Here is a 25,665-nt window from a genome sequence, read left to right on the forward strand (position 1 = left end):
ATTTCTGTGCCACCTTTACCCCTGTATTGGCCAAGTTTGAATTTTCAGCAGTTGATCGACTCATCTGAATAGATGAGTTGAATTCAGTTGATCAACTCATCTGAATAAATGAGATCAACTCATCTGAATAGATGAGTAAGCAGTTCTCTGCCTTACTGGAAGGGCACTACCAAAGAGACTTGCCTGGATCTAGTTCTACTTTCAATGTTGATTTGGGTGATGGGATTGTAAATTCTGGTATAAATATTGGGCAAGGGAAATGCAGAGTTTAAGAACCCTGGGGAGACCAGAGTTGAAGGTTGGGCAACAAAAATAAAAATAAAAATAAAAATGAAGAAATGGTCTGAATCTGAATCTATGGGGTGTTTCAATATTAATAAAAAGGGGTATAGGATGCTACCCTTCTGATAAGGAAATTAAATTCATGAGTACAGCAGAGAAATAACTTGCTAGATAGTGGTATGAGAAAAGAAAAATAGTAGGGGAAGTTGAAATTTTACAAGGATGAGGGTGAATTACACTAATATGCTCAATGAGGGCAAAGCCTCAGCTGCAATGTTGCTTATAAGGAATTGCAGGCATGAATATCAAGAAAAGGACAATGACAGACCTAGAAAGCAGTGTCACTGTGGGAGTGTGGCCATGGGGGTCGACAAGCCCCATGGTTGGTGATAACATCAGACTCTTAATGATGAGACCATGAGGATGTAGAGTTTAGAAGGAACAAAGAGTGATTCAGGAGATGCCTTGCTGTCTCGGACTGCTTGTTCTCCAGCCATTAAGACATGGAAGTTGCTGGGTGTTTGCTATTGCCAGGCAAAGTTGTTGACCAATGAACAGCTAGTGGAAAAGTACTGCTGTAGAGCGAATGGTATAAGAAGGGAGCCTGTCCTTAATAGGAGTTAGTTGAAGTAATGCCCTCAATAAGAGGGGAGTTGAAGTTATGTCATCAATAAAGTAGTAGCAGTTACTGATCCTAAAAGAACCCTTGTGTCTGTGTGGTCATTATGCCACATGTCACTGTGGGGGCACTGAGGGAGATGGATTTCTTTTGGCATCTGAATCAAGATTTTCTTTTCTAGAAAAAATGTAGCTGCCTAAGAAAACTGGAGATGCCTTGTGCCACCCTGGGTCTTTGCAAATGGCATGCTGATGTGACACAGAACATATGAAAGACCTGTGACATTCAGTGCTGGGAGGTGGAGGCCAGGCAAAGAGGTTGCTGAGGCACCTAAAGTGGTTCCTGATGTCTGTGTATGGGCATAAACATATGTTATGAAACACTGCCAGAGGATAGAAAGGAAATATAATCTTTTAATAGCCAGAAGGTAGTTACAAAGATAGCAAGCAAATGTTTTTTTATTGTTGAATAGAAGAATAACAAGAAGGAAGCAACTAACATTGCAAAAGATACTGGGGAAGCCTGTTTAATTTTAAGGTAAAATACTTTGAATACTTTGCAAACTTCTTTCTCTACCATGGAAAAAAAATAGATATAGGGTGCTCTGATCCCCATTTTATACATGGGGAACTGAGTTACTGAAAGGATTACAATACAAGAGTTTTTCTAGAGATTAGTTTACATGTGGTATCTCACCTATACTACAGTTTGTCCCTGAAAGCCTGGGAGCTCATCAACTGCTGCTGCTAAAGAGGACTGGTGTGTGAAATACTCTGTCCATGTCCTGGAAGAATGTGAGATGAAAAAGCTCTGTTTTGAGTAAAGGATGGGGTTATTGCTTACGAGTTACTGTCACAAGCAAAGCAGTCAGTTTGAAGAAGATTAGTTCAATTTATTGTTTAATTAAAATGGTGTAGAATAGTGAGAAACAAACAAACAAACAAACAAACAAACAAACAAAAAAAAAAAACTAAAGCACCTTCCCTAAACCCCCCTTCTTACCAGGCTCACCCTCACTTCTGACTCTTCTACCTCCTCCCCTCTAGTGGTGCAAAGGAATGAGCAATGAGGGCTGCCACCAGTCTATGACTTTTTGTCTCTTTTGCTCCTTTCTCACTCTCTTTCCCTGCTCCACGTGGGCTCCCACCCACGGTGTGTCATCCTTCCTGCTTGGGCTTTCCACAGGCAGCAGCTCTTCAGGAACTGCTCCAGGACAGGTCCATACTACGGGGTGCAGTTCTTCAGGAGCAAACTGCTCCAGCATGGGTCTCCCATGAGTTCAAAAGGAGGCAAAAAATAAGTGATTCTCCAGATTCCTCCTGTACTACTTAAAATATTTTTTCCCTCACGTTCAAGTTTACTTATGATTTTATTTTTTTACAGCTTGCATATTTGAGAGAGAGATCATTACACTAAAAAGGTGTGAGATCTAGCCTTAACTGAGGGACAGATCACAGAAAAAAAGGCTTGGAAATAGTGCAGTGTTAGCGTTGGATTTAGCTTATGAATGTTCAGGTGTTGCTGCCATTGAGGTCATTGGCTGATGTAAATTGCAATTGTAGATTAGGGAATCTATTGGATTTTATTGGCAAAAAAGTTAATATATCAAGTTTGGAAAGCTGAGAGAGAGTTCTGGGAAGATAGTGGGATGAAAGTGATAAGCATGGAATTGAGATTGTGGATTAGGGAAACAGAGTGAGGAAGGCACTAAATTCTGGTTTAAGGAAGTTGAAAGGAGATGGTAGGAAAGATTTTGAAATATGACTTTGGGTCTCACTTGGTTCAAAGAGACAAAAATCTGGGAGGGGATAGAAACCAAAATGAGTGAAATGATACAGCATCACACAACCTCTCCCAGGGTATTGCTTGTGCAATGAAGGACAGACCTTCATAATGTATGCATACCTATAAACAAAATATGCAATTATTTGACTATTCACGTGCTTTTCATGATTGTCTGAAACTCACTTTCCTTTTCCAAAGCTTATGATTCTTAAACAAACAAACAACAAAAAAAAAAATAGCAAATTAGGACTAGTATCTTCAGCTCTAAGTGCAAATTGTGTTCATCGTGACCCAGTACAGATCAGATTCTTCTTCAGACACAAACGTTCAACATTCAATTACTTTCCCTGCACTACCTTCCTCTTAACTTCCAGAAGCTGCTTCAGAAGATGGTATACCACAGGTCTCATGTCACAGCTTCAAACCTGTGTTTTCTTGGACACTACAAAGTGCCTTAAATGGCTCTAGAAACCCACTTAATCCAACCCTAGGTGTCCATCTTAAAGTGAGCTTTATTGTTCCCTAAGGTTTGTTCACTGCCTAACGTACATCTCTACTAACTTCAGGGAGACCTCTTGTTATTCACTCAGGGACAATTAGCATGGGCTAGTTAATCTCAATCTGTTCTCCATGCCAAGAGCTCACTTCAGATGCCTAAACATTAGATATTTATCATCCACATAACATTCTGGTAGGGTGTGGATCTTCCCAGAGGTCCAGTGATATTTCTGCAAGCCTTACAATTTTTATTTTTATTCTTTTTATTTTTATTTTTATTTATTTTTATTTTTATCTTTATTTTTATTTTCATTTTTATTTATTTTACTTTTATTTGTTTTTATTTTTATTTTTTTACTACTCAAATCACTTCAGGCAATACTGAACACAACTAAATATTTTCATAGTGAAAGAAATTTATGGAAACTGGTCAGTGTGTTTCTGTTCCTGCTCGTACAAATTCTGAAGGTTTTGCACTTTGATAGGAGAATTGCACTTCTGGAAATACAGAGCCCCTAACAGTTTACTGGAATAGCTCTTTGGAAAAAGAGGTCTCCGGAATATGTATGAAGGTGTCATTTAATGTGTCAGTCAGTATTGTTTTAAGGTAAAGGAGAATTTCTTACAAGGGTACCTGAAGATGGATGAGTGTCTATCAGCTGTTGTGGATTTCTTTGCAAAGTGAAGGACTCTCTTCCCTGGAAAATTGTTTGTGCCAAACATGTGATAAAATCTGAGAATGATCTCTACCCAAAGCAAAAAAGGGAGCCAATCTGTCACATTAGACATTCACCTGTCTTCAGAGTATGTTTTTTGAATGACTAATGAATCAAATACACTCTATAATGAACAGCTCATTCAACCTTCACCAAGCCTGTTTCTCCACCCCAGTACACTTAGGTTAGGTTTTCACAGTAACAACTAACACAGAGAATGGCTTTCAATCAAAACTGAAGACTAATGCAGATTTTTATTGATCCAAGAGTTGCATTTGAGACTATATGTCATGTAAGAATTTTAATGAAAATATCAGAACTGCTGTCAATCTGAATAGCACCAAAGGTTGGTTTGCTGATCTCTAATCAAAGTTTTTGGGTATACTTCAATGACAAGGCTAGTAATTTAGACTGAAAGTTCTCTGCGGGGGCCAATGTCATATCAATCTTATTTAACATCTACTTAAATGCTATTCCTGTTATGTACAATCAGTACACAAGTTCAGTTATGCAGACAGACTATATCCTGTACCTCTTAACTCCTTGATCATGTCTATGAATTATTACTGACATTTTCATCCACTTTATTTTTTCCTTGCTCTTATTCTTGTCTGTCTTTAGACATTTATAGTGTCATATTGAATTTAGCTTGAATTACAGCTAAAGACAAAAATGTGAGTTTGCTTTGTGAAATGCCTAACACAGTTTCAGGACGTAGAAAGAGAAGATCAGCATTTGCTTTGTGAGAACGATATGTCTGTATGAAGATAACCCATCATTTTGCATTCACTCCCCATGCTTCCCCTTATGCTTCACAAGAAAAGTGAGACTTCATGATAAATTTTGTCACCAGGGAGTTGACTTGATAAACACAATTTTGGAGGGTGTTTTTCCAAGTATGAAGTTTAATATGGAAAGAAGCATGAGGTTGTTTGCTAGAGGAGTTCTGTTTGCTGGCAATGAAAATTGGAATGGAAAAAGTATGGAAGCTGTGGTTTTCTTGCATAAAAGCTAGAATCTTATGTCAGATATGTAGCACAAGTAAGCCTTTAAAGTGTCTCAAAAGGAGTGATTTAAAAATTACTTAATTGTCTGCACTTGTGGCTTTAATGCAGGTAAAGGCTTCATAAAACCAACTTTAAAATTCAAGCAATTGCCTAGATTAAGATGGTTAAAAAGAACCAATTCATTACATTAAACATTCTGTTAAATGTCACAACTACACTGGTGTCTTACTCAGTGTGTACCAGACTAATATAAGGAAAGCATTTCAAGCAAATATTGAAAGTTAAACTTGACCCCAGAGCTAACATAACCTAATCTACTACTTCAGAGCAAATATAATTCCTTCTTCTTTTCTAGAAATAATGTTGTTTTTAGAGAAGCACATTTAACATTAGTTTTAAACCTCATGTTTTCAGTGCTTGTAAAACTGTTGTATATAGTTGTAAAACAGTTGTAGTCCCTCAAGTTGGGGGAAAGTGGCGATCTGCTGGAGGGTAGGAAGGCCCTGCAGAGGGACCTGCAGAGGGAACTGGACAGGTTGGATCAATAGGCAGAGGTCAATAGGATGAGGTTCAACATTGCTAAGTGTTGCGTCCTGCACTTTGGCCACAACAACCCCATGCAGCACTACAGGCTTGGGCAGAGTTGCTGGAAAGCTGTGCAGAGGAAAAGGATCTGGGGGGTGTTGGTCAATGCTCACCTGAACATGACCCAGCAGTGTGCTCAGGTGACCAAGGCCAACAGCATCCTGGCTTGTATCAGAAATAGCGTAGCCAGCAGGGCCATTGAGGTAATTAGCTCCCTGTCCTCTGCTCTGGTGAGGCCGCACCTCAAGTACTGTGTTCAGTTTTAGGCCCCTCACTTCATGAAAGACATCGAGGCCCTGGGGTGTGTCCAGAGGAAGGCTACAAAGCTAGTGAAGGGCCTGGAACACAAGTTCTATGAGGAGTGGCTGAGGGAACTGGGGTTGTTTAGTCTGGAGAAGAGGAGGCTCAGGGGACACCTTATTGCTCTCTACAACTATCTGAAAGGAATCGGTGGGGAGCTGGGGGTCAGCCTCTTCTCATATGTAACTAGTGATAGGACTAGAGGGAATAGCCTTAGGTTGCACCAGGGGAGCTTTAGCTCAGAAATTAGGAGACATTTCTTCTCAGGAGGAGCTGTCAGGCATTGGAATGGGTTGCCAAAGGTGGTGTCATTGTCACTGAGGGTGTTTAAGGAAAGGTCGGATGTGGTATTTAGGATTTATTGAGTGATATTGGTGGTAGGGGAACAATTGGACCAGATGATCTTGGAGGTTTTTTCCAACCTTAATGATTCTATGATTCTATATTCTGCCAGAAAATGAATCAAAAAGATTTTTTAAAAATAAACAAAATATCAACTCACGTTATCTATGACAGTTTGTAAGTTATCACTAATCAGCACTATAAATTCTCTCAGCTGTGCTATTCTAGTTACAGCCAGCTTTTGCATGATCCTTATCAAGAATGTAAATTCAAGTATATAACTTTATTATTATCAGAAGTGTTGATTTTAGTTTGATTTTGCAGTAACAAGTTTGCAGGAAATTTGTTAAACTTGTTTTCATATTCTATTTTATATTTTTAGAGCTCTGACAATCCAGAAAATTATGTTCCATGTTAGTCACTTAATGTGCGATTCATCTCACCTAATTTTGGAAATGTAGAAAATAAATAGCTAAATTTGAGCAGGTCACTGTGAGCTCTCTTAGTAGTCAATAGTGATAAATAGTCATTTTCAGAAGATGATTCACAAAATCTGTCTCATCACCAGTTTTAGAATACAATAATACCATTTATTATTCCCTCTTTCTCTGTATCACACTTTTTCCTTTTAGGGATAAACTCAGGTATAAAACATATTCTTATGTTGTCTCTGCTGTGGCAGATGGATGTTAAGTCTGTATGATTTATAGAAGTTACTAGGAAGTTTTACAAATATAAGGCCTGAACTTTCATCAATAGGAACTTAAACAAGGGCTTCAAAACCTGTATTTAGACAGCAAATTAGAAAAATAAATTAATAGCTTAAGAAGTTACGCTACCTCCTTCAGATATAGACTTATGATGGAATAAAAAAGCCTAGAAGAAAGATTTATTTTTTTTCTTGTTTGCAGAAGCACTTTGGGGAAAAAAAAAAAAAAAAAAAAAAAAAAAAAAAAAAAATATCCTTCCATAGACTGAATCTCTGATTTCTGCAGTATGTCCATGTTTGAATTTTAATGTAGCTTGCACACTGAGGGTGTTAAAAAGAGAAAGAATTTTCTTTTGATTATTAAAAAGGTATATTCCAAGTCTGATAATTTCATAGCAAATAAATTTTAAAAAGAGAGAGAAAAAAAATAATAAAATAAAATAAACTACCTTCTCTATCAAATGAATTTCCAAGAAAATTAGGAAATTAGTTTAAGAACCAAGCTATAACGATATACCTTAGCAATTTAAGGCTGAGATGGAAATCAAACTTTGATAACATCTAATTTATGTATGGATTATTTTTAAATGCTGTTGTTTTCACTAAAAATGGTTCAATTTAAAGTGCCCAATTAATTCCAACTTTTCACAGATATGAAGCTTCAGACTAAGCCCTAAAAATATCACTGTATTTATAAAAAATGAGGACCAACAATACAGGAAAGGTCTCTTTGGCTGTGAAAACAGAAGTTGACACAGATTTAAAAAGAAGTTCCTGTTCCAAAAAGCTAAAGATTTCAATGTAAGTGATGAGGCAATTGTAGAAGACACACAAGACAAAATAAACCAGTTATAGGTGAAATAACAATAGAATTCCCCTCCTTAACTGCTGTTAAGCATTTTTAGGCCCTGGGGAAGGTACACTGGAAATGTAGTGAGGCAGTACTGGGGATATTTTAGGTAGTTTCTGTCAAATGTAAGGTGTGGCATGGAAGAGAACATGAAGAAATCAAGTATGTAACAGGGGAATAAGATGCATCTCCATCCCTCCCTGCCTGCCTGCCTTCCTTCCTTCCTTCTTTCCTTCCTTCCTTCCTTCCTTCCTTCCTTCCTTTCTTCCTTTTTCTCTCTCTTTCTCTCTTTTTTCATCATTCTGTTTGAATTAAAATAAAAATAATTTAAATTTGCAAGTCCTGTATTATCCTTCTATAAGCATTCATGAAAGTGGGAGTTATCACAGTTCTCAACTGAATTTTAAAAGAATTTGAATTTATACTTGTATTTATTTTCTGCTGCCAGGGTCAGTGTTTCAAGACACAGATATATGCTGTTGTGGGACTTTCCCATAATATCTTTCCCTATTGAAAATACATGATGTATCTTTTTATTTCTATGTAAATATATCTTTTATATCATCATTACCAATAAAAGAATAAGAATTTTTAGATGCATTTCTCACTGACTCAGGAAAATTGTAGATGTATGGAAGAATTTGTGCACATGGTTTGGACAGGTTGCTTTTGAACTCTACCTTGTCAATGAGGTTTTAGGGACTTGATCTACAGCAGTGAACAGGAGCTTTAGTTCCTACTTCAAGCCTTTCTGCGTAACTTCAGCTGGTCTCAGTGAGCAAGAACCATGGACCACTTTCTAATTCCTATCATCATTAAATTAATTTAATCAGATTCATGTTGAAAGTTAATCAATAGTTTTACTTGAGGAGCACAGTTAACAAGAAATACAAAGCACTTAAAACAATAAGAAAAAATACATTTCTTCTTAGTTCACAACATTCGGATAGATTTTTCTCTGTACTTTGAATTGTGGGTCTCATTTTTTATAATACTTTAATAACTTTCTTCACCTTCTTTCACTATGATGCTTCAAAGTCATGTAGAACAGTTTGAGTGATTTGCTGGCTTATATTAAACATTTTATATTAAACATTTCAACAAAAGTAGGTAGCTCTGACATCAGGGAACCAGCCCAACATACTGGAAACAAGAAGCACCAAAAAACAAACAAACAAAAAAAAAACAACTTGCAGAATACTGAAGCTTGCAATAATTAAGTATATTATATACATATGTGTATATTCGTGTCTAAGTAAATACAACAAGCAAACATATGAACAGAAATGTAACTGGATTCCCACTTATAGCTGAAATTCTATCCCTATCCTTATCCCCAAATGTTCATAAAGCATTTGGGAGGAGAACACATCCTCAAAGAGGATTACAGTGCCCTGAAAGTAACTGTGTGTTACATGTCTCACAGGGAGTTTGGCTTCCAAATTTGGTCTCAGAAGTGACACTGAATAACTTTTGCCTGGACAGCCTGACCTTTCTATTATGGGAACAATGGGATGTGTGGTTAGTTTGACTTATAAAAATAATCTTGACTTGGTGACATCTTTTGGAATTTCAAAAGTTGTTGAGGCTGGAAGAAATCCACAGACCCAACAGCGGGAGTTGCAGAAGACACAGGGAGAGGCACCTGTATTTGAATTTATGCACATTTTTTGGGCATGTTTAAGGGATGCACAGAGAAATTATAGAATTTTTGTGCTGAAGTGTGGACTTAACTGCCTGAGCTCAACATTTTATCATTGAAAGCCCATTTTATTACAAAGGGAGGAAGGTCACCTGAACCAGGGGAATTAATTATAAGCTTTGTAAAAGATAACAACAACAACAACAATAATATTAATAATAAACCACTGTTTTTGCTGATGGGAACTACCTTGCCCTTCCTAGTAAATAAGTTTACGTATTTTATTAGTATTTATTTTTATTGTTGCTAAGAAGTGGTCATGTTTTCACATGAGAGGGAAATATTTGTTTAGTATAAAGTGTATGTTACATTACAGTACTGTGAGTACAGATGAGGAGTGCCTGCTTTCCAGATATTACTGTTAGAAAATTACCATTCACCATCTCAATATCCTGAGTGACAAATCAAATAAGTAGGACGGAAAATTGGAGCAGCTCAACTCTTCTCAGAGAGAGGACATAAGGGACCCACCATGATCATTCATCTCATTGCTGTTAATTCTTAAAGTACTTCCCATGCTCCAACTCTTTGGGAAAATGACATTTCTCTATCTGAGCCCAAGAGCTACACAAACTCTGACACTGCAATCCAGCAGTATATATACTCTAGACAGATACATGATAGAAGGAGGAGAAGAAAAAGTTTGCTTAACATTATGGGGAAGGGCCAGTAAAAAAACTGTAGCAGAAAAGGAGCTGTTGGGCATCCAGCCCTGTGCTATGCACTTTGCAGCCTTTCTTCACTGGAGCAGATTCATCCTCTCACCTCTGCACCCCACCTGTTGCTCTGGAGGTGAGTAGCATTGGTGAGTTTAATGAGTGGCACTGTTTGTCCCTTAAGCATGAAACCATCCTGGCGCTGATGCATTTTATTTTCCTACACAGCAGAACCAGCTTAATGGCTAATTTTGTTTCATTAGAAGAAAATTATTTTTTAATTATATTTCATTATTTCTCTTAATATTTTCAAGACTGGTGCTGGCAGATGCTTAACGGCATCCAATCCCTTTTTCATTACACAACACCTTCTTGCATTCACCTCACATCTCTGTTACGGGCTGTCACATGCTTCATGCACAACAGTAATGGCCTGGGTAGGCACTGTCATAAATATCCTGTTCGTCTCCACAGCAGTGGTGTAATTGAGGGTAAACACAAATCAGTGCTGTTTGCCCATGTCTAATGTGGGCAATTCTAATTCCAGGTCTCTCCAACTTCTCCCTGTGTAGTCTGTGTGGCTTTTTCTGACTTGCCATCAAACTGCTGCTCTAAAGAAGAGATTGCTGGAATCATGGCAGTTCCCTGGTGCTTCTGCTGTTCTCTATCCAGGTCCAACTGTTTTAGCAAGGAGTAAAGACTTGTTTGCCTAACAAATATGTAATTCACGCTTTCTAAATACATGTAATCCACCTGGGATTTGGCATTCAGATGTTTTTCAGGTTTTTATGTGAGCAGAATGAGGCCCTTCTCTGTGATATTGTGTTTTCCAAGGTTTCTGAAGCATTTAAGTGATTTGCTCAGTATGTCACATTTCATAAGGAAAGAATATGTCTTTATAGTTTCCCTTTAGCCACTGTCTGTATCAGCTGTGATGTGCTACACTGGTGATGAGAGCAATATATTTTGGATGCACCTCAAACTTTTGCTCTCTTGGGCTATCCTCTATTCTTTTTCCCATTCTGTTTTCACCACATAACTTTGAATGATGAACCCTGTCTTAATGGCGGACTATGGTTCCTTTCTCTTATTTCAGAGTAACATAAGGTGTTAGAGTTTTTCTTTTGTACTTAAAGGTTGAAGTAAAAATTCCCTTATCAAATAAAATAGGTCCAGTAGCTGTACAAATCCTAAACCATCAGCTCATAATCCACTATACAAAGAAACTTGGGGGTCACTATCTGCCACATTGCAGTCTTACTCAAAGCATAACCTGCTTATAATAAGCAGAGTGACTTAGATAACCTGGTAAAATACACAGATTTTAAGTTGAGGGCTCCTTTAATCTAATATGTTACAAATATTAGGGCCAATCCTAAAAATACTGCCTACGACAAGAAGTGTGCACTAAAGAATGATATAAAAAGAACAAATTTGCCCCTTATGTGAATCTAATTCTCTCATTTTAGTATTCAGTATATCTTCATACATTATACAATTCAGGGCACAATTATAACAACATATTCTTTTTAATGATAAAAAAGAAGATAAATTTTAATGATAAAACCTAATTGATTTTTGAATTTTTGGAAGAAAGCACAATGATCTTAATCACAGGGGATATCAAGGCACTGTGAGTTTGCTAAGAATATTATAAAATAACTGTTTTCTACCAGAGTTTCTGTAATAGCTTTGCAAGATTTCACTTGCAGGACCAGTATAGGAGTGAACAATACATTTAGTAAGAACTATCTCTTGATTTAGAGGATCTACATTTCAGTATCGAGAACACTTGATTGTGTAGTCATTTATGCATATTAATGTACGGAATGTCAAAGCATAAAATAATTATTGGAACTAAGGGAAACAAAAAACAGATTTGTACTTCCTGCCTATTTCCTACTTTATTCTTCCATTCTTCACACTGAAAGATAAGAGTTAGTGCCCTGAATCCTGTGAAGTTCACTGTATAAAGCTGCAGCAAGTAGAGATGTTTATATATTTATTATTGTTGTTGTTATTACTATTATTTTGCTCGCTCTTTCATATAAATGATCACTTGTTAACTTTGAGGCCAGGAGAAAACCAACAACATAAAACCGAGCAATATTAAATTCACAGTGTGTCATTCCCTGCTCCCTCCCATGCCCCCAGTCTCTGGGTAGCTTTGACTAGCTTGACAATGGTTAAACAATAAGCACTGTCAAATTTATTTTAAGTAATTATACACCAGAAGAGTTACATCAAGAGGAGAATGCCTATAATTTGTGCTGTGCCAGTAGTTTTCAATTAAATCTCGATTCGATCTGTTGGAGTATCCTGGCCCAAATTTGCAGCTAATTCTACCTTGAGCTTCAGAATTTAATCAAGTATTTTGGGGTGAAGAAAAGTATTTCTTAGGTGCTGCAATGACCTTGTAATCTTCTAGAATGCAGAAAGATTTCAATGCTAACTACAAACAAACCAATAAGCAGTTATTGGGTAGGGTGTCTTAGGATGATTCCTGTTTGATGTACATGTTCATTCTATATATTCTTTATACAGCAGCAGGGGCAGGGAGCAATATGTGTATGCTTGTGTATGTTGAATGCAAACAGACCAACATAAATTATAGTCGTACTATTTATAAGGGCTTATACCACTGATGGAACATCCACTGTAAATTCCTCCATCTGGCTGATTTAAGAGGTAAGATAAATTCCACACCAACATCTGACTCATTTAAACATATAACTTTTGTGTCTGGATATCTAAATCAAATGCAGTGGAAAAGATACCAGCCTAAAAGGAAACTGAATCTGAGAAACGTTTCTTGTTAGAGGAGCCCATGATCTTGAACATACCTTCCATATTATATTTTCTTGGATGCTCTGCTGGGGTCAGTCTAGATAACCTCATACATAAACCATAGGGATAGCTCTTCCATGATCTTTACATACTTATCCATGAAGTTTAACAATACACCTTGAAGTATTTTTACTATGATTTATCACAAGACATTTAGGAATAAATTCCTCTCACAGTGAAGGTCATTTAAGAAATATGTTGATGTTGATGGAAAGCACTTGGTAAAGATGAAGTCAGACACAAAAATAAATTTCTACAAGATATAAACACTTTGTCAGAAAAATAAGGAAGAGGAAATGTTACAAAGATGTTTCAAAGCAGCAGTAGATAATTCTGAATTTTTAGTGTCTCACAGCATTAAAACAGGTTTTCTCATCTTGAAGGTCAATAGTTAAATGATGTATTCAGGAAGAAGAAATAGTTAAAAGTTAGGAAACTAGGATATGCTATCTTGCATGGAAACTGCTTTTCCTGGGCAGAAAGAAATATCATTACTATATTCCTTATATTCTTATGATACTGACTAGCAAGATACATTAAGACAACCTCAGATGACTATAAGGAATGGTAGCATTTGCACTTGTATGGTATAAATTTTACCTCCTTGCTAATATTTGTGACTTCACATCAACACAGAGCACCACACAACTTTTTGTATGGGTGGGAATCTCAATGCATAATGAATACATGAGTACTTCTGTGATTGTCTCACTGTAAAATGGCTTGAAATATTGGAATGAAATGAAAGACATTTTGTTAATCAGTTTGCTGGCAGTTTGAAGCTTGATGTTAACAAGAGTTTTGTGGTTTGAATGAGTTTTAATCAACCCTTAATGGATAGTTTCTGTGTGCAATGCAGTTATTAGTCACATTCCCTTTGATTCCAGAGATCCAGGGTCATATTGTAAAAGCACTGTATTATTTCTGAAATGCAGAGAACTAAATAGGAAGTTCGTATATACTGTCTACCAGGTCCTGCTTTACCACCCACTTATGCACAACTTTAAATCCATTTCTTCTCAGAAACACATGTATGCACATCATTTTAAGCTTGCAGTCTTTTACAACTAATTCAATACTTCTCGCAAGGATTATAGCAGTGGCCAAGCTTTAAATTAAATTAAATTAAATACTGAATATACTTACAATTTTGCTCTTGGTGTCATTAAGACAGAGCTAAGAAGGTTATTTTTCCTATTGGCAGCATATTTATTTCCTTGCTCAACTCTTAAGGCAGCAAGGCTCTTTATTCAGCAACTATCGCTCTCTTCTGTTACGTTTTATTTTGGCTAACTTGTCCACCTTACATAATCCCCTCTTTGCACACAATTCTCTGCAAGAAACAGTGTCTTCATGTGCTTCAGAGTACATTTTTAGTTCATGCCAGTTCTTGTTATGCTGAACTCCAGGTATGTAGGGTTATGGTAGGCATGACACCCTTCAGTTAGCAACAGAAAAATGCTCAAAGTAGCATTAATCTGTAGGGACTGGACAGGTCTTCAGAGTGTGTGGGTGGGCAAGATGGTTTTCAAGTCAGTTTTGAAATGGTCCTTGTGGAAGGAACAATGAGTAGGAAGTTTGGATTAAACTCAGCGGATGGGTTAGATAGTATGGGATTCAGAAGTGTACATTTCCTACATGGATTCACCTTGCCTAACATCTAGTATAGCAGTTTAAATTGAGTTCAAAGGAGACAGGTAATAAAAGGCCTCTGCTGATGTCATTGCAGATGTCTAAAAGATGTCAGTTAAATCAAGTTATAAAAGTACATATTATTTGTGAAGTTAGATCTAAAGTGAGACCAGGATTCCAGTCCTCACATCTACATATACCTGCAAAGAGACTCTCTAAATAATATCTGTAATAAATACAACTCCTATTACAATTGTTAGATTCAGTGGGTTTGCTTTTCACATAGCATCTTCCCTCTCCCTGAGAAAGGCAGTCTTGAACATCCTAGAACTCTTTTCAAATTTAAGTGTGCTGCATACATTTTTAAATAATTTATTTATCCAGTTATATTTTGCAGTTCAGACATTCCTAATCTGAAGATGCTTCAATAAGCATATCCAAAAGTTAGGACCTAACAGCATGTTCTAGGGAAGAATATGCTCAGTGTCTCCTGTTGACACTGTTCTATTTTATTAAAATGTTCATATTCCCCTGGAAAATAGGCTAGAATGCAGGTATCTGACTTCTCAGGAGAATTAATCTGACACAAGAATGCTCTGAGGTCATTCTTGCTTAGTTCTTCCCACTAGTGCTGTTCTACTTTACATTAAATTCTTATAAATCTTTTGAGACAAAGAGAGTTGTTCCTTATTAAGATAATCAGGACATATGCTCTGAAGTGGGGCACCTGTCTTTTATTTTTGATGCTAATGAATTTTTAATTTGCACATAGAAAGACACCACCCATGAATAAAAGTTTAAAAGTGTTAAAAAAAAAAAAGGTAAAATATTCCCACAAGTGGACAAAATAGACCATAGTGGACATTCAGCCAAGAGATCTGAGATGTTTCTTTCATATGCCTGAGGAACTTTGAACACACTCTTTCTTTCAGTTGGGATAATGCATTTGCCAGTGGACCATGATGAATCTAGGCTTGATTTTACTTTCATGCAGTCTTTTTCAGTGCAATTATATTTTCTACATTATTATTCAGTGAGGGACTATAACAAAACCAAACAATATACGTTTTTCTAATCCTTCTCCTTTCTTCCTCCCCCTTCTCAGTTTAACAGTCCCACAGAAAAATCAGTAATTTGAGGAGGATCCAATCATCATCATTAGATTACAAAGGAATGCTAAAGAACCACTGGAAATCAGTCCAGAGTCGTCTCTACCAGTAAGGATGAATTGCATTTTCTTAAGTCTATGTGAATCTTGTGCAGCTGGGTTTGTTTTGGTGCTGGTATGTGAACATAGTCTTAATACAGATCCCACGTATTAGCCATTTCCTCTGAGAGTTGCAAGGCTACATTCCATAGACTGAAAGTACACATAGGTTAGCATTCTGCATATACAAAATGTCAGATTATGACTACTAGAGAGATATTTTTCTTGTTTACCTATACTGTGTTTCCATTTTGCCCCTCTTTCCTGGCTAAAAGCAAAATTATTCAAAAGATAGAAACAAATGTCAAAACTACAGTATATATTTTCAGAAGAGTTCATTGTTACCTAAAAATACAGCTCCTGAAATACACGTTGAAACTAAACAATGATAAAAAATGCAAATAAAAGAAAAAAAAATAAAAATAAAAGAGAAGAAAAGAAAATAATCTTACTGACATTTCCCTGAAAATTGAATGTTCTCTTTATACAAACACTGAAGACTGGTTTCATTACTGAGTGTCAGGAGGTCGCACAATAGCAAAAGCTTTTGCATGTCACTCAATCTACACTTCAACAGGAACTTGCTTTCTATAGGGGAAAATGAAAGTATTAGGTTTGGTGTGAAGTTAAATGAATAACGTACATGAGAGATGGTTGTAAATGTGCTCTAACACCTTTATTAACTGCATAAGCAATGGGATCAAGGTATGCCCACCAAAGCTTAAGAAAAATGTTATCAATTGCTAAATTCTAAAAATAATTCACTGTCAATCAAAAAGCGGACTACAGAAGACAGGTTTCTAAAAGCATCATGATCTTTTTGTTTCTATTAGCTAATCACACCTACAATGTTCACTGTAAATCTGAAATGAGATTGACAAATTGACAATCTAGCATTACAGCAAGAAATCTGAAGTCTCAGAGACTGATCTTCCAACAGTGTCATTTAGTCCAAATCACATACAAATACCTTAAAATTCAGTGTGGAGGCCTCTTGTTTAGAGTGGGGAATGGGAAAAAAAAAAAAAAAAAGGGACCCTATTCTTTTGTATCAGAGAGAGCGTTTCACTCACCCCATTACTATTGCTTCAGGTCTATTCACATCCCTGCCTTTAACCTGCTATGTGACTTTGCTCAAGCTCTCTGAAGTTATATCAAAGATCTGGTTAATGTATAATCTTCTGCAGAAATTTTTGAAATCTATGTATGAAAAACATTTCATAAAGCATAATCTTAACATCTCTTGTTACATTCCCCCTTCACAGATAGCAATCACCTTTGACATAGCATTACTAATAATGGACTCAAAAAATTTGCAAACAATTTTCCAAGTCATTATGTTCATTAAATAGACTCTTTCACAGACTTAAGTGTAATGGGAAGTGTTTTTTGTTGTTGTTGTTTTTTGATTTTTTTTTTCATGACATAAGTATACATCTGATTCAAATATAGCATAACTATTTTTGCAGTTTCCAAATCACTGATTTGTGCTCAGAGACTCAGAAATGTTGATATGTACAATGACTCCATTCTTGCACACTTCCTTCCTTGGGAAGGCTTATATTTTTTCTATTGTTCTTACGTGAACCTCAGTACTATACCCAAAGTAACCACCATCTGTTTCCCCAAAATGGTATTGCTCTGCTGAAGTGTCATATGTGAGCATTACTCAATCATCCATCTTAATATTTCCAGTGCTCTGTTTCAGAAGAATAAATGGATGATTTGCAGGAGAATCAAAATCTGTTTGAAGCAGATGATGGAAAAAAATTTCCAAACAGGACAGGAATGAACAACAACTTATTTAACAAATGATTAATTAGCCAAGGTCATTCTGGGTCAATGTGATTATCTTACATATATGAATTGACTTGGTTGCTTTTCAAAAAATAAAAAATAACAAATTAAAAAATAGAAATAAAAAATAGAAAATAAAAAGTAAAAAATATAAATAAAGAAATAAAAGGACTTGAATTTAAATAGTTGCTTAAATTAAATTAAAAACAAACAAATAAACAAAACCCTGCAGATTTAGAATCTCTACTATAAAGTTAAGTGTTTCATGTTGAATTAGAAGTTTCAATTAGCAGAACTAATCAGCTGTTCACATTTCTCAACATAGCATCATCTAACAAATTCCTGCTCTTCAGTGGGATGTATATTGCAAGTGAGTCAAGAGTAACACTAGACAGTCTTACAAATATATTCCTTAGAAACATGAAACATTTTAAACAAATACTTCTGATATAAAGCAAGTTGTTGAAAGAGTGCTTTAAATACTAGTGGATTAATAATATGTGATTTCCTTGCATAAATTTAATATTTTACTTGAGGTTAACAATCCCGGAATGAGTTCATCTGAGTCTTCTCATAGTTATGGGTGATAAATATGTCAGAATCTGCTATCTCATCTCTGTGAATAGTCCTGTTTACAGCTGTTTCCATTTACAAAACAAGGGCTTTAATGAATACACATGAAAATGTACAAGTTGTTCAGGATCTTTTTTTTTCCAGCTTCACTGTTACCTTTCTGTACCATTCAGGTTTTGAGGTATATTTAGTGTTAGCAGATGGAGATGCTTGAATGGCTCCCACTCTCCCGTGTGAGGTGTTTGCTCATGGGACTGCTTTCACACACACCAGCAAGAACTGGAAATGCTTAACAACTCTGAATACCAGAGATTCTTTAATTATGTGACCTTTGAAATGTAATGTCTAATTTGGGGCACTCAAGTTCGAAAACTTCAGTGTCAAAATATTGAGCCTGTCAATGACAGTGAGAGATTTTCCCTGACAAACGTTACGATTTTGAAGGAGAAATTAAAGGCAGAGTTTCAAACATGATCATAACACATTTAAGCACCTGCTCCAAACCTGCCAGGGAGAGAGTTTAAAAATCTGGCCGTGATCCTATATGAACCTGGAAAATGTTTTTGTAATATCACAAACATGTTACAGATGCAAGCTTTTATTCTACCCCTTAAAAGTCATTAAGAATGAGAATTGAAACTGTATCTTTCTACCTCCCTCAAATATGCTGCTGTTGTTTTACACAGCACTATCAGCATCAGCACTATGAACCTCTTTGAAAAATATCTGTCTGTTTTGGCTGCTCCACAAGACTATGCAAAGTAAAACAGGCAGAAAGTAGATGGGTGGGCAAACATAATGGCTAGCAGACAGATGAATAATCAAAACAAGAGCTTGTGTGTTATGTTAGCCTAATATCACTACTTTGTCTTTCTATTCTATTGGCATTTAGAATGAAAAAGGAAATTCTAAGCAGTACTAAACTATTCACAATCACAACATAGTTCATGAATACAAAGTGTTTCTGCCAACAAAGCAAAGATTGCAGTTTATACAATGCAAATGAAGAATTGTTACAAAAATCTATTGTTCATGAATGTGAAAAGCTTTAGCATATCTATGGGGATTATCTAACTCTATGTTGTGTTTACTTGGGTTTCCCTTCTCTCCTTTTTTTTGTTGTTGTTTTTATTTTTGTTTTGTTTTGTTTTCCTTGAGATATTTAAGTGAATATCAGATTTCCCTGTTTGGATTGTGGGTGAAAGCAGGACTGTACAGCCCTTGCCTGAAACCCATAAGCTCAAGAATTGGCCTAGGACAAAAACAAAGAGAACACAAACAAGTAAACAAACAAGCAACAAATAATTTAAAAGAACAACAACAGCAACACACAACAGACTATTTGGAAGATCATTTGAATATCAGATGTTCCATTGCATGGTGTTCATAGATTTTTCTTTCAATTTTGTCTAGTTCTCTGTGAGGTTAAGGCTTATTTAACAAGTAATCCTGATCTAGTTGTCTGATTTATTTTTTAAATTGAGAATAATTTCCAATAGTTACCTTAGAGTTTTGGTCTTTCTACTGTGTAATCTGAAGTATTATTATTAATTATTATTATTATTATTTTCAAATTGAACTTGAACTCATTTTATGTCTATAAAAAAAAGAAAAGTCAAATATGGAAATCTCCACAGAATTTCAGCACATTATGAAGGACTGGGAGAGTTTCTAAGGAGTTTTGCTAGTGTTTTGGCCCTAATCTAAATTAGGTTAGAGTTAGTTATTTTATCTTTCTGTTTTGCTGTTTTTTTTTTTTTTTTTTTTTTTTTTTTTTTTTTTTTAGTCTATTATCTTTTGAGTTTACAGACACAGGAAAAAAAAACCTTTGAGTAATATATTTTTTTTTTGTATATATAAACGTTTTGTTAATGATGGATTTTTTTAGAGGAAAAACAGAGCATTTCTCTGAATATGTTTATGTATTGAAAATAAAATTTAAAATCAGAGAAGTGATATATGTTCCCCCTCAATAGCATTGTATATATGAATATTTCTTATGAACATCCACATTAGGACCATGATCCTAAAGTATACTGCACACAACTGCATAGAATACAGTAATTCACAAAATTACAGTATATAATGGCACTGGATCTGGGAGACCCATTGAGGACAAATCACTGTGGCACTTTCATACTCATATGGAGAGCTAATTGAAGATTTTTTTTGTCTAATAAAAGGAAAAGTTGTGTTGGAAAGTGGTAGATTAAAAAAAAAAAAAAAGTTGCATGAGAACATGCCAATTTCAATTAGGAAAAGATCTTGGGTATGTAATGGATTTATTTTGGTCCAAAAATAACATTCCATCCCACTGTAGCCTCAGGGCTAGGTCACTCATGACTGGAATTAATCTCATGTAGCTTCAACTGTCTATTATGTACGTGATAGGGTCTGAGACAATTGAACTCCACTTTTCAATACTGATTGAAATATGGGTTGTTTAAGAGCCTGATTCAGCTGGTCTACTTTAGAAAACTACTTTGAGACAACTCATGCAAGGAATTCTTACTTTTGTTTATGTAAATGATGTTTAGACAGCTAAAGCAAAGGTAGGTATTCAGTACTAAGAGAGTTGACCGGCACCTTACATTTCTCCCACATCCAAAAAGATAATTCAAGAGCTTGAATTAGGTCATTCTATTACATGGCTGCAGGTTTTAACTGAGGGTTAGGAAAATTTTCTTATGTACTACTCTGTTCAATGAAGTAATCAAACTTGTTGGAAAACAGAGTTTGATACTTAACTCTGTATAACAATAGGAAAATAATGTCACCTCCTTGTTCCTTAAAGATTCCTATGCATTTAATGCATACAATTATGCATACAATACAACAAGAATACTGCATTTTAAACTTTTTTTTTTTTTTAATTTGTGCAGATGAAGTATACAAGTTTAAATCAGAAATATTTTTAAAAAATGAAAGCAACCTGTTGAAGTCAGGTGTAGCTCAAAGACATTCACATGTTAACATGATAGCAAAGCCCTGTATGGAAGAAGACTGGGCTTCTAACTGATCTTTTTTGTTCCATCCTGTCTTGTGTAAAACGAGGCAGAACAAAAATACTCTGTAGTCTATTGACTCCTTGCTAGGCTTTTATGTTTGTTTATCAGTTTTTCTATTGCACAGTCCTCCCCTATGCTCTTGTCAATCCAATTGCTGTATCACTGACCAAGATTTTCCCTGCTTAGCTTCCCTCATGTACACTCCGAAAATTACACAGAAGGATTGTTGCACTAAAACAAGGTACTGTATTCATTGTAATCCAGAATGTTCAGTCATTTGAAAAGTTGACTGTCCTTGAAAGAGGCTTACCTGTATTGTCCCTGTGAACAGGTAGCCCATGAATTCTTTATATGAGAGCTGTCAGTTTCCATTGTGAAAAGTATTCTAAGGCTCAGTTTGGATCAACCATCGGATAAGGCTCTGCATATATTTCTGAACCTAACTATGTTAAAGTCACTAAAAGTTTTTGGCAATCATCTGATTTTGAAACTTTTAGTCACTTGAAAAATTTTATTTTGCAAGGGTGGCTCCTTAATGTGTTTTAAAGTTTCATAATTTGAACATGGAACAAGCTACTAGCATTTTTAGCAAATTTTAGGTCGATGTAATTTTTCATTTATGAAACCAGATTATGTAGATCTTATTCAGCATTTTCTAGTTAGATTTTTTCCAGGTTATTTAGAAACAAAAGAATCACTGCTCCCCCTTTTAAGAGAAAGGAAAACTGAAATACAGAGGTCTGGATTATTAATGTTTTTACCTCTCTGGGTAACTATAATCTGGACTTTTGTGTACTGTTTGATGTATTTTATAACTCTGAGGTGTTTCATCCAAAGTGCTAATGATAAGTCAATTATAAATCAAGCTGCAGGAATGTATGTGGACATATGGGGCAAGTTTTTCTTCCTTCAAAGATCAGTGTCAAGATTATCCTTTATGTTATGTCTTCCTCATACTCACAGTCCCATGCAAACATACCCAATCTATCCTTGTTAGCAAAATAAGATATATAAGCCTATCTAGACAGCCATGCTAGTGAAGAGTTACGCTGCTTCCAGGATGTAGTCAGAGCTGGGTTACTTTATATAAATTTACATCATGTTTTATAAAATCACAGTTTTTCCTATACAAATATTTGCTCCACTAACAAGAAACAAATGCATAAATCATTTGTAATAAATCCCAATAATCAGGTATTTTATATAGTATAGACCAGGCAAATGGCTTTTGCCAAAAGAAATTATGGCGTAGTAGATAGTGTACTGCAGTGTAATTGCATTGCCTTTGGTTTAATTTGGGGCTCTAATAAAAGCTTGCAAGGTGACCTTTCTGAAGTCACTTCATCTTTTCTGTGTCTATTTTCTGCAGCTGTACAGTAGGAATAATGAACAGAAACCTAGTAAAGCACCGTGTGATCTACTGAGATCTACATAGGAGCAAGGTGGTATTACTAATAATATTAATGCTAATATAATGATATGGTGTTAAGAAAATAAATAAACCTATTGATTCCAAGGATAAGCAAACTATCCAGAAGTGTTTTGTTTTTAAGTTAATATAACTAATTTTGATATATATATATTTTTCTTTTACTTGTGCTGTCACATTTGTAGCCAGGTCTAAAGGTTTGGTTGAGTGCATCAATTGTGAACTTCAGCTCGTTCTCCAGTTGAGTTTTTAACCATGAGGAGTCCAGGTTACCCAACACCTTTCCACTGTGAGAGTTGTAGTATGCATGGATAATAGTATTTACTTTAAAACCTCACTTCTGATTTGTGTTGCACTAAGCTTTGTCACTAACTTGTGGTGGGAATCTCATGCCTATTTACATTCCATACACCCATAATGTGTAATCCTGGGATGCATCAAGCATGGCATTACTAGTCAGTCGTGGGAAGTGATTGTCCCACTCTACTCTGCACTGGTGAGGCCTCACCTCGAGTATTGTGTGCAGTTCTGGGCACCACAGTACAAAAAGGATGTGAAATGGTGTTAAGGGAATGTATAGGGAATGGTGGTAAAATGAGGCAAGGGAAGTTTGGGCTGGACATCAGGAAGAGGTTCTTCACTGAGAGGGTGGTCGGACACTGGAATAGGCTCCCCAGTGAAGTAGTCACTGCACCGAGCCTGTCTGAATTTAAGAAGCGATTGGACTGTACATGGTCTAAAATATCATGTCATAGTCACATGGTCTAAAATTTTTGGGTAGACCTGTGCGGTGCCAGAAGTTGGAGTTGATGATCCTTCTGGGTCCCTTCCAACTCAGGACATTCTATGATTTTATGATTATATGATTCTATAAATCTGACCTTAGCAGACCCATCTGTATTCCAGCTAATATGCTAAAACCCTTTTCTAGAAACACCAGCCTGCAAGAAGTTCAAGTATATAAAAAATATGGAGAATGAATGAATGATCTACACACCGAGCCTGAAGTATATCAAAGAATGAACAGAGCAGATAGAAATTGTTATTTCCAATCTTGACTGTATTGTATGGATAAGTAGCCTCCAGCATCTAAGTGATGGTCCACCAGATTTCAAGGCTACTATTGCATGGACACCAAACAAGGATAAAAATCTATGGCCAAAAATTGTATGTAATGACCAGATGCTAAAACATATATTGTCAACTGACATAATTGGAGGAGCCTACATAAACAGGGATATGAAGCTGCCTTTGCTCTTCTTGTTTGTTCTCTGAATGTTCTTTTGGTTTACCTCAGGACTGGGAACAATGGACAATTTTGGAGGAAACAAAGGAATTTCAAAGAAAACGTAGTTTCCATGGGGCTGATGCAACAGAAATGATATCCTAGGGGACTGTAACAGAAAAAAAATCTGTTAACAGAATATGTGGCTATTTACAAAATCAGAGAAGAAAAATAAAATAAAATATAAAACAGAGAAAAGCCCAGGAAAAGTACCTGCATCTGTTCACCTATTTAATCAAAAAAAAACAAAAACAAAACAAAACAAAAGTTTATTTTTCCAATGGGTCTGAAAAAAACCTATCCTAATATTTCCTTTTGGTCTGAATTTTCCTATTCAGACCAGAGCTTTATTATTGTGACAGATGACAGAAGTTGTGGGATCTAAACCCATTTAAACAAGGATGCCAAGTACATCCGCAGAAACAGCTTTTAGTCTAGCAGACCATTTTCTGAATTTTGGTACATTCAATGATCCTTGTACAACACATCCAAGAGTGCCATCTAATGCTGTTCAATAAAATTCTTAGTTCAGTCTCACTACTTTGGCAAAATATAGTGCCAGTAAGAACACTGCAGCAATATAGCAACATTTTTAGAAGATAATTTTCTTTGATCAAATAACAACATTTAATTTTGCTACTGATATTTAATTCCCTGCCAGTTTGGATATTAAACAGTAAGTGGAAACATTTCTTTTTAAATGATATAACTGTGATGAAAAATCTATTAACAGAAAATTCTAGAAACTTTCATTATGTAATATGATAAACATTGACCTATAAATGTTTATTTATGTATTGTCTGTTCACTTACATTTATCAGCATGCTGAACATTCATGCCCCTTGTAAATTCTTATCTGAACTTGTTTCTAAATGCCTTACAAATAAAATCTCCTGTAAAAACTAGAGTTTGATCCAAAGACATTGAACTCAATAAAATCAACTTGATTGGCTTCAAATGGCTGTGTATTGTGCACTTGAATAATACATCAGTTACCTTGTGTTTTTTTTACCATGTTGGTATGTCATCATCTATTATTAAAAATAATGTTTATTTAAACTTGGTGAAACAGTCTGAAAATTATTGCACAATATAAGGGAAAAAATCCTTTTGCAAGAGTATCCAATATCTCTCTTCCCTAAAGGAATATTTTAAGATTTATCAAAATGATAAGCAATACAGTATAAAAAAGTAATTTTTTTTTTTTTTTTTTTTGAATTTTAGGTACAGATTGCTGCTTGCATATTATTCTGTATTAATTCCATGCATCAGGAATTGCACTGGTTACATGTGCAGGGGTGGAGGGGAAAGGAATTATTGTCACTGCAAACTACTCCATTTTTTGCTTTCTTTTAGACCTTCATAAAACAAATCATAAGAAAAATCTACAGGCAAACTATTTGGAAACTACTGACAGAATTAAATAGTCAAGGATCTCAACTGATTGAAGGTTGAACTCTACTACTTTGCACTGCCAGTATGAAACACTGTTCTCTAGAAGAGTGCAGATTTTGATGTATGATAGCATATATTCTCTGAAGAGCTATAAAGTCCTTAAACTTTTATCAGCAGTGCTGGGCCCCACTGGCTTGGCTTTCTGGAAGTGGTTTATCCCATATGCTATCACAATATGGAGGAATGATTCACTTCACAATATTAACATTAAAATGATCAGTACCTGGCATCTCCACCAGCAGGATGAGCAAGTGATTTAGCATTTCTCATAGGTTCTTTATGGAATTATCTCTGTACCAAACTTTGCATACATTGGTAAGGGTGTGGTGCCATGGCTATAATAGAAGAAACCTATGAAAAGGAGAAAAAAAAATATTTTG

This window comes from Anas acuta, chromosome 1, assembly GCF_963932015.1.
Source record: "Anas acuta chromosome 1, bAnaAcu1.1, whole genome shotgun sequence".
Classification (NCBI taxonomy): Eukaryota; Metazoa; Chordata; class Aves; order Anseriformes; family Anatidae; genus Anas; species Anas acuta.